This window comes from Cupressus sempervirens, chromosome 9, assembly GCF_028749045.1.
Source record: "Cupressus sempervirens isolate cs-2001-9-10 chromosome 9, ASM2874904v1, whole genome shotgun sequence".
Taxonomy (NCBI): domain Eukaryota; kingdom Viridiplantae; phylum Streptophyta; class Pinopsida; order Cupressales; family Cupressaceae; genus Cupressus; species Cupressus sempervirens.
Genome location: NC_143126.1, coordinates 472202584 through 472219773, shown reverse-complemented (window position 1 = coordinate 472219773; position 17190 = coordinate 472202584).

Genomic DNA, 17190 nt, shown 5'->3' with positions numbered 1-17190 from the left:
AAAATAAAATAAATAAATTCTTACTCAAAAAAATAATAAAAATTATAGGCATAAAATTTATCCAATTCTACACATTTCATTAGTTTACATCATCTTCACATTTTAAACACAAATACCATTTTTTTTGTCATTAATGTTGAACTGTCACATTTTGATATCATGTTTCTTTATAAAAAGTGACACAGGTTTGTGCTTTCACCTGCTGCATGTGTTAGGAGAAGGGGTTCGATTGGAGGTGAGACTAAAGTGAGTTATAGGGGACAGGCTAAACAATGAAAATTCTCCCATAGGAATGTGGGCAACTTGTAGGGTTGGGGAGAATATTACAATGGGGGAAAAGCTCACAAATTTGCCTTGTTGAATTTGGCATTTTGAAGTGGAATGTGTTCGATTATTAAATAAATCATATTCTAAGAAACTTTTAGAAGTATTGTCTATTTTGTGCAAACCTAAAAATAATTTCAAAAATGACATCCTGACTCTAGAGCACTTTGTGAGAAATCATGTTCCACAACCAAAAGCCAAATTGCTACTCACCATAACCTAGAAATATGCACCTTTTGGATTTAAAATCCAATTATTCTTTTGTTCTTTTGGAATGTGAACATACACATCACAACCAAACATGCGTAAATGAAAAAATGAAATCCTTTTGCCAGTCCACCTTTCTTCTAGGATATCAAAATCTAAACATGATTAAGGAGCTCAAATTATTAAATAAACAATAGTATTGCACACCTCTACTCAAAATTCCTTCCCCAAACCAACATTTGATAACACACATTGACCCCTTTCTAAAATAGTCCAATTCAACATCTCTTCTACACCATTTTCTTGAGGTGTATAGGGAACTATTCTAATCGTCCGAGTACCATAATCTGCACAAAACTTATCAAACTCTAAAGAACAAAACTCACCACCATTGTTCGTTAGTAGACATTTAATCTTTCCCCCGATTTGATTTTCTAGCATAACCTAAAAAAATTTAAACTTTGAAAATACTTGAGATTTCTTATTCAACATATAATCCCAAAACTTTTTAGTACAATCATCAAGAAATGTTATAAAATAGTGAGCACCACTGAGAGAAGTTACCTTTGTAGGACCAAAAACATGAGAATGCACAAACTCTAATGGAGAAGATTTCTTCTCATGAACCCATCCTTACAAAGATGGTGGGATTTTTCTTACCATAAAGGCAATGCTCGCACAACTCCAAATTAGGAGATTTAAGACTCGAAAGCTGGTCTCTTTGAAGCATGACTATAAGACCCATTTTGGTCAAGTGACTGAGCCCCTTATGCCAAAGTTCAGCATTGCTGTTTGAAACTACCATGGCTGCTCCCACTTCACTATTGCACTTTAAAACATATAAACCTCCAAATTTATTTCCTTGAGCCAAAAATAACTAAACTTTGGGCACTTTCCATGAATTAAGATCAAAGTTAACTTTACAATCTTCTGTATACACCTGACTAACTGAAATCAAATTACACTTAAGTGTAGAAACATGCCTAACATCTTTTAAAATCCATTGATTACCATTTTTCAGCAATAATAAAATATCCTCTTTACCAACAATATCACATTCTTTGTTATCCCCAAGAAAAACTTTACCAAGCATACCTTTATGGTAACTTGTGAACACACTTCGACATGTAGTAACATGAAAAGATGCACCATAATCAAGAACCTATGAACTTGAATCTATGTCACTAGCTACAAGTGAAAAAGCTCCATCAGTGACAATATTTATGCTATCCTGGATTACTTTATTTTGAGCCTTCTTGTAATTCCAACATTGGTTCTTGGTGTGGCCTAGTTTACCACAAAACTAACAAGTGTCATTTCTTTTGCTAGCCTTTGAGTGATGATTTGATTTACCTCTCCCATTGTTATTATTGTGTTGTCTACCTCTTTCATAACTTCTTCCTCTATTGCTTGTGCTCACAACTGTTAGAGCATCACGAAAAGAGGATTTATGGTGCTTCATTTGCATGTATTCACTAAGTAATCTAGCTATGACCTCATCAATTTTTAACTTGTTCTTTGCTTCTATTTAAGTACTCACATCCATTACTATGTCTTTCGAGCTATTTAGAAGTGAATATAATTATTAAATAGATTTTATTTCATCATTTAATGGTATACCAACTGAAATGAGTTGAATGGCTAATTATGTATTAAACTCATTCAAATGATTCGACATTACTCCCTCTTCTTTCATTTTTAGATTATATAGCTTCTTCATTATAATAACTTTATTTGATGTTGAAGGTATCTCATAAAATGAAGATAATTTCTCAACTAGCTCTCCATTTGTCTTCTTAGCCAAACTGTTAAACAATATGTTACTAGAGAGAGCTAAGAAAATTGGTTCCCTTGCTTTCAAATCCAATTTTTCCCATTCTTCATCTATCAATGATCATTTTCCCTTTGTCTTACCAAGAAACACATGTTGTAAATATTACTTGATGAGAAAAGACTCTATATGCACTTTCCATAGCCCAAAGTTTTGCATAGAAACCTTTTGGATTTTCCACTTATCTGCCTCATCCATGGCATCTATAAATATTTATCAATTTCCAAAAAATCAAATCAGCTTAACTAGCTCTGATAACAATTCTTGAGCTAAAATAAAAGATATAGAAAATAAAGTAAAATTGAAAACTAAAACCAAATTTAAAAAAGATGCAAGAATGGACAAAAAAATTATAGTGGTTCATCCAGCTAGTCTAGATTACATCCACTCTCCAAGAAAGGGAATTTATCTTATTAGATAAATCACATATTACAATGAACAACAACAATCAATTGTTATACATATTCTTTTCAGTCTTTCAAAGGAAGATGAAAAGGCATGGAAGATGAAGAGATGGAAATGATTGGACTTCACTGTCAAATAATTAGAGTTGTTAGAATATTCTCTTCTAGAATTGCTACAACAACTACTCCTACGCTACTAATTCTTTCACTTTGCCTTTGGGACCCTAGTACATCTTATCTGGATCTATTCTAAACTTTCTCAACTCTCTAACAAAAAGTAGCTTGAACATCTTCATTTGAGTAGTTGCCTCTTATGCCCTTCCAAATTTTGATCCACCATCATCCTCCAAATTCAAATCTATCATGCCTTTAGTCCTTGGTAGTTTCATTTCTCTTGCCATTTGTTTGGGTATTTTTACATTTTTAATGCATACGAGGCAACATGATTAGGCACTCTGATCTATTGAGAATTGTGAAGATTCAACCAACTCTTTTCTTAGAATGTTCAATTATAAGGAGTTAAAGATTGCAACTAAGAATTTCAAGTGTAAGCTAGGGAGAGGAGGACTTGGCTCAGTCTTCAAAGAATCTCTACAAGACGGTACTCTTGTTGTCATAAAGAAATTGGAATCTAGTTCAAGTTGAGACAATAAGCAATTCTGAGGAGAATTTAGTTCTTTGGGAAGAATACAAGATGGTAATTTCATCAGGCTTCGAGGGTTTTGTGGTCATGGATCCAGATAGTTACTAGTTTATGATTACATGCTGAGCAACTCTCTAAATTCCTTACTTTTCCCTGGTAAGCCCAAAAGTAAAAGGAAGATACTTGACTAGAAGTACCTGATTCCAAATCTCTTTAGGCACTGCTTGAGCTTTGGTCTACCTCCATGAGGAGTGCAGAGAACACATCATTCATAGGGATATAAATCTTAAGACAAATCTAGACAATGCTTATTTTTCACCCAAGATTTCAGCTACATAGTGAATACCATGAGGGGGACGAGAGGTTACTTGACTCTAGAATGGATTTCTAGCATTCCCATCACTACAAAGGTTGATGTATATAGATTTGGTATGACACTCTTGGAAATAATTTTTGGGCAAAGAATTTAGATTTGAATGTGCAAGATTCAAGTATGTATTACTTTCCTACATGGGCTACAACTCAAATCAATCAAGGGAACACAATCAATATTGTTGAAGTGGGTGTTGCAGAGGAGAAGTATATTGAAGAGGTGAGAAGAGATGTTGTTTTAGCATTGTTATGCATTGAAAGGGAGGAGATGAGGCCAAGCATGGGGTAAGTGGTGTTGATGCTAGAAGGGAAGATGTAGTCTCCATCTCTAGATGGATAATCAAGCAAATCAAAGTGACACTAGTAGCAATATCAATGCCGATATGATCAATGTAAAATAATGTAAGGGGAGGTTGATTTTAGAAAGTAGGAGCTTTCGCATGCCCCACTTAGAATTTTAGTTAAGTGGAGGTTTTAGTTGAGACAAATTTTAGATGAAATATATTTATAGTATATGGTGTTAAAGCTATCAGAGTAAGATATTATTTTTTATGCAACTTGAATAATGTTAGAATGTTATTGTTTAGGCTCTAAAGAAAAAAATTCCATAATAATTTGCAACAAAATCATACTAAGGAAAAATTAAACAACATAACTAGCTCTCTCTCTCTCTCTCTCTCTCTCTCTCTCTCTATATATATATATATATATATATATATATATATATATATATATATATATATATATATATATATATATATAATTTCTTTCTCTTTGTCTTTGAAAATTTTATGCATATTAAGGATATCATAAATGTAAATTCTTTTTATTGACTTTTTGCATTGTTTAATATATTATTTATAAGTACTTTATTTTTTATTTTATAACATAAACTAATAATTATACAAGTACATAAATTAAAATATTTACATTGAACAAAATCTGTAAACCATCTATAACAATCAACATCTATAGAAGTACTTATTTTGCACATTATGTAAATTATTATAAAAAAATCATGAATACTCAAACATCTAGATCATAATATGATTATCAAAACAAAATGTCTACGAATTTTAAACATAACTAGTTAGCATTAAATTGTTGCAAAAGACTACAAAATGATATTAGTGTTACAAACTCAACATAAAATATAGAATACAGATAAATAAATTTAAATGTAGAATTTAGGTAAATAAAGATGTAATCCAGGAAAGATATAAAAACAAAATATTAAAACATATTATACCAAAATCCACATGTTAACCTTGATAAGGTTCACAAAGCCCACTTTAGTGAAAACTAATAATTACACCAAAATGAAAAATTGAATTACAGTAAGCCAAGAGGTTTATCATGAGAGTCTTGGTCTTAAAAAGTTCCAACAATACTTTATAGATCTCTTAAGGTCCATTTAGTTGTAGGCATAGGAATTGAAAATTAGAATTGAAAATGGAATAGGAATGGGAATGGAAAATGGCAATCCCAATCTCATTTGGTTCACCTTGAATTTGATTGAGAATATATGAATTCCTTTATTTGATTGTATTAAATTGGAATTGGAATAAGATTAAGTTTATATTGACATTTAGTTTTAAAAAATATTTTCTCTACATTTTAATTTATTATATTATTGTTCTCATCATTCCTCAAAATGCCCAAATCAAATCAACATCAACTTCTTTGATTGATTTTTCTCACATAGGATCAAGCGTGAGCATCATATCTCTTGAATCTGAGGATCACACCCGTACATTTGGTGTGAAGGCATTACCCCGATCTCGTTTTTATCTATTATGATCCATCAATAAAATCATGGAGTAAAGGGTCACATCGCATTTTTAGGGATATATGACCCATGGCCATTGTGAAAAATCAAACTATTGCAGTCAGTGATTATTAATCTCCTATCACAAATGATTATTAAACTGCTGAAAATAAATTCCCAGCTAATATCGAAGAATAACACAACTGCAACTTCACTTAAAAAATACGAAAAGAAATGCGCAACACAATAAACACAATATTTTTGGACAAATTGTACCTGGAAAAACCCCTAAGGGAAAACCAGTTCTACAAATGAGGAATTCTATTAAACTTTAGCAAATCAAGAGATACAAAATTCCTTGCCTCTCACTGGCAGAACTCCGACAACCTCCTAATTTCTCCCGCTGATATTCCCCACTGCTATCCCCATGCTAACACTGCGCCCTTGCTAACACTGCAAGACTGTTTGCTAACACTGCGAACTACTTCACAAAAGCTTCTTCCTGTGCCCTTGCTAACACTGCAAGACTGTTTGCTAACACTGAAAACTACTTCATGAAAGCTTCTTCCTGTGCCCTTGCTAACACTGCAAGACTATTTGCTAACACTGCAAACTTCTTCACAAAAGCTTCTTCACGCAAAGCTTCCTTGCTAACACTGCAAGACTGTTTGCTAACACTGCAAACTGCTTCTCCAAAGCTTCCTTGCTAACACTGCAAGACTGTTTGCTAACACTGCAAACTGCTTCTCCAAAAGCTTCCTTGCTAACCCTGCTAAGCTTCCTGTCCAAATGACCCAATGACCCCTTTCTATACTACTCCTGTTGGTAAACCAACGATGGAGATTAAATCTAACCAACGGCTGAGGTTAAGACAACTCGACAACCAATAATAGAATTGGTTGTAAAGTGTCCAAAAGGTATCACTAAAATTAGTAAATAATAACCATTTACTAATTTTTGGCAAGTGGAAAAATAGCTATCCAAACCACCCATAAATACAACCGCTATTCATAGATAAGGACGAATAGCTGTCCAAGCTACCCATAAATAGTGCTGCTATTTCCGGGTTAGAAATAACAGTTGTCCAACTAACAATAATTAACACTCCCTCTTAGCGAGGAAGTTGTTCTGCATGACACCCATCTTATCTCTGAAGAAGATAAATTTGGCCTTTCCCAAAGCCTTCATCAGAATGTCTGCTACCTGCTCATCTATAGGTATGTATTGTAGTCGAACAACTCCCCTTTGTACACAATCTCTGATGAAGTGATATCTGATATCTATATGTTTAGACCTATCATGAAACACTGGATTCTTAGACAACTTGATGCAACTCTGATTATCACAATGTATCACAGTAGTCTCAACCTTCTGACCAAACAAGGCTACTAACAACTTTCGAAGCCATATAGCTTCACATGTTGCCATGCTAGCTGCTATGTATTCTACTTCTGCTGAACTTAGAGCCACAAAATTTTGCTTCTTGCTGAACCAAGATACAACTCCTGATCCCAAGCTGAAACAACACCCTGAAGTGCTCCTTTTGTCTGTTGTACTTCCTGCCCAATCTGCGTCAGTATAGCCTATCAACCTGATACCTTCACCTCGAACATATCTGATCCCATACTTGACTGTACCACACAAGTAACGTAGCACATGCTTAGCCGCTATCCAATGCATTCTCTTTGGTTCAACCATGAACTAACTAAGAGAGTTAACTGCAAATGCTATATCTGGCCTAGTGTTGACCAAATACATAAGCGAACCAATCACCTGTCTATATAAAGTGGGATCTACATCCTTCTCCTTAGATACATTTTCATGCTCTGTGCTCACCTTCGGAACACCTGTCACTATCTCACGAAGCAATCTAAGTGCTCCATGATGAATATGGCCCATCCTCCTATGCCATAGCTCTCCAAGATCTCTAGGATTATTGTTGCTCATAAGTGCCTTAGGAGTATCAAACTGCAATCTATAAAGGCGACCACTCCTAACTCCAATAGTTATGGGTGATTTCCAATCCTTGTGCTTAATCAACACATGTGTCCCTCTAAAGAGTACATTATACCCCCTATCCTGAAGAACAGATACAGAAATCAAATTCATACCTAAGCCCGACACATATAACACATCATGAAGAGGAATTATCTTTCCATTCTCCCTCTGAAACTGAACAATCCCTTTCCCAACAGGGTTGAGTTTGGACAAGTTTCTCATAGAAATATGGATGTTGGTGTCCTCCTCCTTGTAACTAGAGAAGTACTCTCTAACTCCTGTCATATGAAATGACGCCCCACTATCTATATACCAAACACACTGTGAGGTTGAGCTAACCATACAAGCTATGAGTGCAAACTCATCTTCCATTCTGCTGGAGAGTTCTTCTGCACTTGCTGAAGCTGCCACCTGCTTCTTACCCTTTTTCCTCTCTGGGCAATCACTGACATAGTGGCCAAACTCGTGACATCCAAAGCACTTGACCTTAGAAAGGTCCTTCTTCTTCTTTTCACTTTGTGAATTTGATCCTTTGCTAGATCCCTTCTTTGCTTTCCCTTTACCCGCTAGGGCAACATTCTCTTGTTCCACCTTATTTTTCTGACTCTTGTTGGCCCCATTGACAAGACTTAGTCTAAACTCCTCCTGAGTGAAATCAATCCATAGTCGATCCCAACTCGGTAAAGTATCTCGTCCACTGACAACTTGAACAAAGACACTTCATTGTTTAGTAAACCCATTTAGGGCTATTCTCACTAGCTCATCATCACTAGGGCTATCTCCAACAGCTGCTAACTCATCCTTGACAAGTCTGAGCCTGGTGAGGTAACTTGTGACATCTTCTCCCTGATTCATCCGGGTATTCTTTAGCTTCTCTTTGAGAATCAACTTCCTATTAGTGGTAGCATTCTGGTACAGATTTAGAATGGCATCCCACATCTTCTTTGCTGTATCTAGCTCTGAGATATGTGGAACAATATGATCCTTGACACCATCGAGGATAATCCTCCTCGCTTTGGCATCATCCTTCCTATATTCTGCAAGCTGTGTTGCATCCGTTGGTACAGGTACACCATTGGTAGCATAATCCTTGATACCATTCTCTTCCAACAACAAAGAAATTCTAGCCTTCCAGACACCAAAATTTGAGGCACCATCCAATCTATCCTGATCTCTCAAACCAGCTGAAGCCATCTCAAGGGTTTAAAGCAATAATAAATCTAAAGAGATCAAAATTTCTTTCCTAGGGCAAAACTCTTCTACCCTTAACAATGCTCTGATACCATGTGAAAAATCAAACTATTGCAGTCACTGATTATTAATCTCCTATCACAAATGATTATTAAACTGCTGAAAATAAATTCCTAGCTAATATCAAAGAATAACAAACAGCAACTTCACTTAAAAATACGAAAAGAAATGCGCAACACAATGAACACAATATTTTTGGACAAATTGTCCCTGGAAAAACCCCTAAGGGAAAACCAGTTCTACAGATGAGGAATTATATTAAACTTCAGCAAATCAAGAGATACAAAATTCCTTGCCTCTCACTGGCAAAACTCCGACAACCTCCTAATTTCTCTCGCTGATATTCCCCACTGCTATCCTCACGCTAACACTGCGCCCTTGCTAACACTGCAAGACTGTTTGCTAACACTGCAAATTGCTTCACAAAAGCTTCTTCCTGTGCCCTTGCTAACACTGCAAGACTATTTGCTAACACTGCAAACTGCTTCACGAAAGCTTCTTCTTGTGCCCTTGCTAACACTGCAAGACTATTTGCTAACACTGCAAACTGCTTCACAAAAGCTTCTTCACGCAATGCTTCCTTGCTAACACTGCAAGACTGTTTGCTAACACTGCAAACTGCTTTTCCAAAGCTTCCTTGCTAACACTGCAAACTGCTTCTCCAAAAGCTTCCTTGCTAACCCTGCTAAGCTTCCTATCCAAATGACCCAATGACCCCTTTCTATACTACTCCTGTTGGTAAACCAACGACCGAGATTAAATCTAACCAACGGCTGAGATTAAGACAACTCGACAGCCAATAATAGAAGTGGTTGCAAAGTATCCAAAAGGTATCACTAAAATTAGTAAATAATAACCATTTACTAATTTTTGGCAAGTGGACAAACAGCTATCCAAACCACCCATAAATACAACCGCTATTCATAGATAAGGACGAACAGCTGTCCAAGCTACCCATAAATAGTGCTGCTATTTCTGGGTCAGAAATAACAGCTGTCCAACTAACAATAATTAACAGCCATTGTCACTCGTCAATATTATGGGTATTTACAGAGACTAGGCATTGAATTATATGTCATGAGTATCTTACTAAATGAGCTTACACATATGTTAGGCCAGTCGAATAAGAATAATGATTTCTTATTTGGTGAACGCATATTTTCGATCCAATACCTGATGATGCACTTTTATATGTCACGCTTCAGATTTGGGACTTCCGTAAGACAATGATCAACATGCCAACGTTGCCAGAAATGGTTTTGTAATGCTTTGTGTGTAAATATTTTCATGTTAAAGTCCCAAATTTATCTACGTGATAGATTTCATATAAGGTATTTACACTTGTCCTTGATTGTGATCGATCCAAATTGCCCATTTGTGATCTTCCTCACACAACGCAGAGAACCCAACTACCAAGATCTGTAGCCCCCAAGCTCAGTGACTTGACCTCTCATTCAGCACATCATTGCATCCAACTTGTGCAAGCTTCCATTTTTATTAGACTCGACCCTTCAAAATATTTACATAAAAAAGACATCGTCGTCAAATGAGCGAGCACCAAAATGATATAGCTGTTATGTGCGTCTAACAACGGATTCCAAAAAATTATATAAATTGGGAAAGTATTATTGAGAATAGGAATGATGTATTCCAATAACAACAATTTTTTGGAATGGACATATATTCATTTTAGGGGTAAAATGGGAATATGTAGTCCTATTCTGATTTAGTCTACCAAATGGAAAATACAAAAGGTATTATTAATTTCCCAATCCTATTCCAACAACCAAACGGTCATATGATGGTAGGTCCCAAGATGCATAGGAACCTTGAGGGAACTAACCAATCGGCTATTTTTATGACCTAACAAAATAATTCTATTTTCCTTCTTAAGATTATTGATTTAGGTAGAAGGACTTGGTTTAATTGTGTATTACAAATCAATGATAGCTCCTTAATCAGATTGTAATGCATAGTGATGAATTATTTTTATTAAAAACAGTAGGAAAGGGGTCCTAAAAGCATTAAAATACACCCATAATTGCTCTAGGCCATTGCAACAAAACAACAGAACAAGACTACTCAAGCCCAAACAACATGAGTCCCACTAGAACATAATTAATAAACAACCATCAAGTTTGAAGAGCAATTAATAGTTTCATTCCTAACAACATTACTTAAAATATTGTAACTATAAAAAGATTTATAAAAAGTCTTCCAACCCCAATAGGAGTGAGGACCAACATAATACATATAAGTATTAAGGTTGTGTCTTGAAATTACAAGCGAGAGCACAACAACGAAGTCTAAGTAGATCAAACATATAAGTAGTGATAATCAGACAAAAAACCAAAAAAATTGAAGAAGGAGAAATCACTAAGCATGCTAAACAATTTTCCCAGTCTTCAACTAGGAACTTGAGGTCTTCCATCCAGTTAGTGACATCCTTTGGGTTCTTTGACTCCTCATGATTTTTGTATAAGCAGGCCAACCTTCTTGAGTTTTCTCTCTTCAATGATGGTTCCAAACATGGCCTTCCTCATCATTTCCTTCAGAACCTCTTAAATAGAGTTCAGACAAAAACACCTAGCTTGATACATCTTATAGCACTGAATTTTGTGTTGTTGAGGGTATCAATTTGTCCTAAACCTCCTTAATCTCGATTACGAAGTCCTTTTCCACATTGTCAATCCTATTTTGCATAGTAGGTACAAAATTATCCTTTTCTTTACTTTCCCCATCCACCGATATTTTGGGCAACTCAACCTCCTCTAGAATCCCTAGGTCAATCTCAATAAGAGTCTTCTAAGAGTTGTGTTTTGCATCTTCTGTCACCTTAGCATCTTCTACTTCAAAGTCCTCATCTTTAGTAGTGTTATTACCCAATTTTTTGGAGTCTTTTCCAGTTTAGTTTCATATATCACCTCTTCATTCTAATTATGGTGAGTTCCCTCTTTTCTCTCCTCCTTCTAGTTCTTATCTTTTTCATTTCTCAACCTAGAAGACCTTCTCTCTCCCAAACTCGACTCAACTTTTGGTTTCTTGTCTCCATCTTTACCATCTAAATTACCTTGTGAATCCTACTTATCCACTCCAATGTTTTCTTCTAAAATTATGCTCTTTTTAGGGGTTCATTTCTTCTAAAATTATTCTCTTTTTAGGAGTTCATATAGGATTGGACTTAGTAGAAACATTATTGCACTTAGCAAGGGATTCAAACAATAGGGATTCCTCAAGGATTTGGTTTTTTCCCTTAGAAATGTTGGTCTTGTTGTTAATTTTATCCATAATTTTTGAGTTTGGTAGGGCTTTGTCAGGAATATTTTTGGCAATAATTTCTTCAATAGTGATAGAGGATCTAGAGATATGAGGGGGGATTTTATTCCTAGGAAAGCATCTATCCAAACCAAGATGATGTGAGAAAGCATGGTGATATAGGGAAATAATGAGGCATTGGCGCATAGGCAAATTATCTCAATCAACAATACTATTAACCAAAGAGGAGTACAAAGAAAGGATCCATTGATCACCTCACTATGCCTTAACATATTGAGAAATTGAAAATGATACCTATGGTAGATGGTGAAGTGACCCTCTAGGGTAAGGTACTTGATAAACCACATTCACAAAATAGCAAAAGGGATAGTGAAAGAAAGATAATTGTAACGTCCCACCAAGGGATCCAAAAGAATTAACCTAAAGTTTTACTAAGTTCACTAAACATTTATTTTTTTTAAAGTAAGAAAGTATAACATACACATCAAACAAATAGTAGCAGAAGCAATAACATGTAATCATCAACAAACATACATAACAGGTTACATTCCTTAAGGATCCCAAGACATTGAGTCACATTTAAATTTAATCTAATCCTAAGTCTAACAACTACCACATCTACATGAAAGAATAATCAGAAAGTCCAATGTCCATATAATATACATTTATTCTAAATGCCTCTTGGCAAATTAATTCAGAATGCTCAATCATCCACTATACATGTCATAGGGTATGAAAGGCTTAAAAGAATATACATATGTAAAAATAGAAATGCATCAACCTCCACGAATCCATGATACAAGGTACAGTAAAATAAATGAAACTAATAACATACATGATACATCCATCCGTCATAAAAGATATAAAAATCTAACATACTAGAATAAAGCATAAGTAAACAGCATCATCTAAATATGATAAAAAAGCAGACCAAGAAGCTCCAGCCATGGTGACTATGGAGGCATCTCAGTGGTAAGAGTGAAAAAGCACTACCACCCAACCATGTGGAACCTAAATGGTCCACTCCCACCGCGTTGAGGAGATAGTCTCAAGTCCTAAACAGGATATCAAATCACATAGCTCAAGTACTCTCTAAGTCCAAGAATCCTAAAAGTATACTAACTCAAAGGTTCCAACACAAAGATCGACATCTAGACCCAGAGGCACCACAAAGACACGTAGGAAACCTACTATGCAAGTGGGAAAGTGTCATTGCAAAAGTCACGTAGAAGTTACATGAGTAATCCCTTAGGAATCCTGGGTCCCTAGTGATCCCTACAGCCACTAGTATCCTCTCGAACTGACGAGGCAAACTACGGAATGCAAGGTTGCAACCAAACATTCTCTCTACCCCATCCTAGTTTGTACTTGCACTCAAGGCATGGGTGAGAACATACAATTATCTTGTTAGGTTCATTTTTCTCTCATTTAGTGTACATTTTTTCACTTAGTAAAACAACTTACAATGGGTTTACATTAGCAGCCTCTTATGGCCCTAGCCCCCATTGCAAGCCACTTCCTGACACTACACATAGATAACCTACCCTAGGCTCACAAAATCACAAATCAAAAAATCATAATAAAATCACTTCAGCCCTATACAAGAAACTAGAAAGCATCAAATGTTAATCATAATAATCACAACAATTCTCTATCAACAACTGAAGACATCAATGATCAATCACAATATCAATGGTTCTCCAATGAGCAACCGACAAGTATCCCACTAATAGATCACAATACTAATCAAAGACTCCAAAAAGGTCAAGTCAAACATGTCACAACATGACATCATCAAAAAAAAATCACTTAAAACATCTCAGTCCTCTCAAAGCAACTAGAAGGCAAATCAAATATAACTGATCAAGACTCAAAAATGGTTAAGTCAGGTTTCTCATAAACATACATCTCAGCTTCACACAAGGAAACTGGAAAGCAATGACAACTAGTAAATACAACATATCATAGAGCACTCCATCACATTACTGTGGTTGGGTTAAGAAAGATCGAGACCAAATCATCATAACATCACATTCACAAACCCCGAGCCTCTAGTAACAACCTAAACTATTCAACACTAGGACAACCTCAAAACACCAAAACATAAACAGAACATAGAAAGCATCATAATCCCATAGTTCATAGTAAAGTTCCAACTTTCATTTTAGTGTGAGTTTTCAAATTTAAAGAGTTGCATTTTAATCCTTATAGTTTAACCCATTTCCTGTGCGTTGAATAAAAGGAACTTTTATCCTAATAAAATTTTCTAAAATGATCTAAAGACATGTTACTTATCAAAATAAATAAGTAGTTTAAATCTAAACAATATTATTAAAATAATATTAGGGTAAATTTACAAATTCCATTTAACTATATTTATCAATGGTTAATTTTAATTAAACTAATGTTTAATTAAATTAACTAATGATAATCAACTAAGTTCTTATATTACCAACTCTAGAATTATCAATTATTAATAATTAATATAATTACAATAATTTTATTATTTAAAATAAACTTATTTTAAATACATTATTATTTAAATTAATAAACAATAATAAAACTTTGCAAATACTTATAATTTAAATAATAATTAAGAATTGTTAATAATATTATTTAATAATATCATTAAAACTTTTTTTAATAAATAATATTAATTTAAGAAATAATTAAAAATCAAATTTTCAAAAAAACTTTTATAAAACTCATAACATAGTTAATGAGTATAGGCCATCGCCCTTTCAAACAAGCGAGCACGGCAGGCCTGCTAATGTAGGGCCTGCGACAACCTGGCCAATGCAGTCCCTGCGCTAGCAAAGGTGGGTGGGGAGCGTGGAATAGCCCCCTACCCAATAATTTTTTTTTAATAATTTTTTTAAAAATAAATTTTTCTTTGTAATGAATATTTTTACAAATCATTTCCTTTAACAAGTTTTATAAATTAAAAAAAATTAATAAAACAAATTCTTGTTTTAAATAAAAATCTATTTTTCTTTATTTTTATATATAAATTTTTTTTTTGTGAAAACCTAGCAAATCTCTGATAGGAGGAAAATGATCAACCAATCGAATTTACTATCTAAATTCGATTTACCATCCAAATTTCATCTAAAATTTTCATTTCCAAAGATTCAAACTCCTTTCAAATTTAAATTTCTTAATTCTATTTAATTCAACCGAAATCCCAATTTAATCCAAATTTAGAGTTTTAGTCTTAGATTCAACCCTTCTCGTCTAAATCTTATGTATATAGAAGTTAATTGACAAGCATCTAATAAATTCCAATATTCAAATGTTTAAATATTCATCATGGAGAATTCGGGTCTACAATCCATAGACACGAACAAGACAAGAAATAGGGAAATTGTGTAAATAATCAGTGATCAAAACACAAGACCCTACCTGATCCTGATGCTAATACGAAATCCTTGAAACCCTATGAGAGAATTCGCTCCCCTTCAATAACTTTTCTCTATAAATCTTTTCTAGAATTCTCCTTCAAAAATTCACTTCCAAAATTCGTCTCCCAAAATTCATGCCTCCAAAATTTGTGGTCTCCCAAAAATGAACCCCCAACGTTGTGATAAGGAGTTTTCTCGTCAAATCGGGGCACTAATTTTGCGTTCACCCTAGAGGACTCCTTGCTCACAAGACTCAAACTCCAAATTAACTTTTATTAATCTTTGCTTTGTCCTTTAATGCACATTAAACGAATTATTAAATAGCCTTATTTAATTTTTCACTTGGTTTCTATTTTTAATCTTTATTACTTTTAATCCCATGTGCACTTTATGAAATTAAATAACATTATTATTTTCACTTATTTTATCTTTTAATTAATTTCTCATATTTAAACTCATGCTTAGATCATGTGATCTAGAATCCTTTAATAATTTAATATCTTTTCCACTTCTAATTTATTTTAGAAACTTTAATTGATAAAATATTTAATTAACCTAAATAACAATAATATTTAGCATTTATTTCAAAATGAACTCTAAATATATTATTATTAAATTAAATAAATATTATCATGTTCTAAATTTATCCTTAAACTCTTATCTCCAAATTTAATTCTTTTATTTAATTAATTTATCAATTAATTAAATATTAAAAATATCATATTAATTTTCCATTAAATTAAATCATTAATTAATCTTTTTAATTAGACTTAATTAATAGAAAATACACAAAGGACTCATAAAACAACATATGAAAACCCATCATAGAAAAATACATACTAAATCAAAAAAGAGGGCTATAATCACGAATTAATGTCATTCGACGCATTCAGAGGGTATACGACTCAGATACTTGTCCTAATTGTCAATTAGGACAAATGGCTTAATGGTTTAGGATTTGGACTTAAGAATTTATCTCCTCTCTCTTACCATTGAGATAATGCGATAGGGTATGCTCATCTTGGCAATTCAGGGAAGTTGATACCCGGTACCTGCAACCTACATAAAATCCACGCTTGTACAAACACAATATTCTAAGCTAAACAATCAATGGTAGGAAGTGGTGCATCGTGTAGACCCTAACTAGCAAGTGACTACGACTCCCTTCCTTAACCACATCAGAAATGTCGTACATAAAGAAAATAAACACGTGCACCATACACATGCAGTATGGGGTAAATATCCATAAGAAAACACATGTGATAATAAACCATCTAACTAATCATCATCGATAACTAAAAACACTGAATAATCATCATACATACATGGAATATAGAGTACCAAGTAATCTCATCATATAATAAACTGAATGTAAAACAATATCTAATAATCTCCAAAATAATAATACTAATCATCAAACATAAGACTGGCCTAAAAGAGTTTGGCAATGAAAGAAAAATGCGAACTAGGGGTAGGCACTACAATAATCATTGTATGTTGTTCAACTTGACCCTTACTGGCTCTTGAGTGCCTTAAAAAAAAAATGCTTGTACTTTTTTAATTGGTAAAGCCCTTTCTTTCCACTTCCATCCCTTCACAAGCAATACTAGTGGCTTTTACAATTAGTTCTGGAGTCACAAACTTAACACTCTTGATAGCCCCCTGACCTTTGTGCCAAGATTTGTAAAGTTTTGAAGAAAACATAATATTGTGGG